Below are 2,411 nucleotides of genomic sequence, written 5' to 3' on the forward strand. Positions count from 1 at the left end.
AGATTTGCTCCTTTTTTTTTTCTAACACTCTTGTAGTTTTAGTGTTAACATTCAGATCTTACATTAACTTAAGTCCATTTTGAGTTAATGTTTATTGTGACATAAGGGACCAATATGATAATTGTACATGTGTCCCAGCACCATTGTTCTTTTGCAAGATTGTTTTGGCTATTCTAAGTCCATATGAAATTTTAGATCAGCTTGTTAATTTCTGCAAAGCAGTCAGCTGGGATTTTGAGGGGTATTGCATTGAATGCATAGATCAGTTTGGAAAGTACAGTATTGCCATCTTAATAGCATTAAGTCTTCTGATACATAACCATGGGATGTCTTTCCATTTATTTTTATTTTCTTTAATTCTTTTAACATATTTTTGTTGTATGTGGAGTATACTTGTAAGTTGTGTACCTCCTTAGTTAAGTTTATCCTGAAGTATTTTTTTCTGTGAATCTGTTATAAATGAAATTGTTTTCATATTCTCAGAATGCTTATTGTTAATGTATAGAAATACAATTGATTTTTGTATATTGATCTTGTACCCTGAAAACTTGCCAAACTCATTTATTAGTTCTAATAGTTTTTTAATTGGCTGATTTAGGATTATCTACTTAAAAAATAATGAATGAAATAAAGATAGTTTTACCTCTTCCTTTCTGATCTAGTTGCCTTATATTTCATCTTCTTGACTAAGTGCCTGGCCAAAACCTCCAGTGAAAGCAGACATCCTTGTCATGTTCCTGACCTTAGCACTCAGGTTTTTTGTTTGTTTGTTTGTTTTATTTTATTTTTTACAATATATTTTATTGATTTTTTACAGAGAGGAAGGGAGAGAGATAGAGAGTTAGAAACATCGATGAGAGAGAAACATCGATCAGCTGCCTCCTGCACACCCGCTACTAGGGATGTGCCCGCAACCAAGGTACATGCCCTTGACCGGAATCGAACCCGGGACCCTTCAGTCCGCAGGCCGATGCTCTATCCACTGAGCCAAACTGGTCAGGGCTTAGCACTCAGTTTTTCACCATTAAGTATGATGTTAGCAATGCATTTCCTATAGGTGTCCTATATCAAGTTGAAGAGTCCCCTTCTTCTACTTTGTTGAGTGGGGGTTTTTTTAATCAAAAAAAGTAATAAATTTTATCAAATACTTTTTCTTCAACTATTGAGATGAATATGTGGTTTTGTTCTTTTTTTCTATTGATACTATATATTACATTAATTGATTTTCATATGTCAAACCAACCTTGCATTCCTTGGATAAATTCCATTTGGTCGTGGTGTATAATCTTTTTAATATGTTGCTGGATTTGGTTTGTTAGTATTTTGTCAAGGGTTTTATTTGTATCTATAAGCATAAGAGATATTGGTCAGAGGTTTTATTTTCTTGTAATGCCTCATTTTGGTCAGGGGGATACTGGTCTCATAGAATGAGTTGGGAAGTGTTCCTTTCTCTTCTATTTTATGGATGAGTTTATGAAGAATTGGTATTAATTATTTTAAAATGTTTGGTAGACTTCACTAGTGAATCCTTTAGATCCTGCGCCTCCCTCACTGGGCCAAGTCTCTAAGCCACTACTCCAGAGCTTGGAGCAGCGATAGTGGCCCAACTTCTTCAGAGTGACACCCTAGTTTATGAGTGGAGTGCTGGGTGGGGATGGTAGCCTCCAGTCTTCTCATCTTGCCTCTCCCAGCATGGACTCTCTATCCTAGGAGTGGTCTGGGTTGACGGTATTTGGGGTCCCAGTGGCCTTGGCCAGCAGTAGAGCTTCCATCCTAAGTCAGGGCTGTATGTAATAAGGGAGCCTCAGATCCCTCAGCTGCACTTGCTTGGAATTTAGCCTGTGCAACAGGGAGCTAGAGGGATGAGAAATGCTGGTGTCCTACCCTCCCTAGGGGATATTATAGACTGACTGGGAGCTTGGAGAGAAGGAGCTGTCTCCTGGGCCACTCCCATTTACAGGGGGCCTCCCTCACACTTAGCTGGCAGGGGGCAGGGAGGCAGCAGGCCATGGCTCAAGTAAGATTCACTGCTCTTACTAAGATTTAGTAGATTTTCCTTGAAAAATGATTCTTTATGTGTCGCATACCCTTAGGACAATCTCCAGGCACTTTAAATGGTTGGTGTTGGTTTCTTTCATCATTTTATCCGGTATGGTCACTTCGGGAAGCAGGACATGTTGTCATTACAGAAGTGGAATCCCATGCTCGCCTTTAAGTCTACCCAGAAGTAATTTTTGTGACTCATATAAAGTAAAGAGCAAGGTTTTTGGTGTCTTGGTTGTTGTTGGTTTTTTTACCTGGATCCCAATTTGTGTTCGCCTCGTTTACTAAAAGTCCTTCTATTCCCCCAGGGATCTTAGTCTAGTAGCAAATGTTCATCTTTTCAGTGGCCTACTGTGGAGCCCTTGCTT

This window comes from Myotis lucifugus, unplaced genomic scaffold (genome assembly GCF_000147115.1).
Source record: "Myotis lucifugus unplaced genomic scaffold, Myoluc2.0 scaffold_28, whole genome shotgun sequence".
In the NCBI taxonomy this organism is placed as follows: Eukaryota; Metazoa; Chordata; class Mammalia; order Chiroptera; family Vespertilionidae; genus Myotis; species Myotis lucifugus.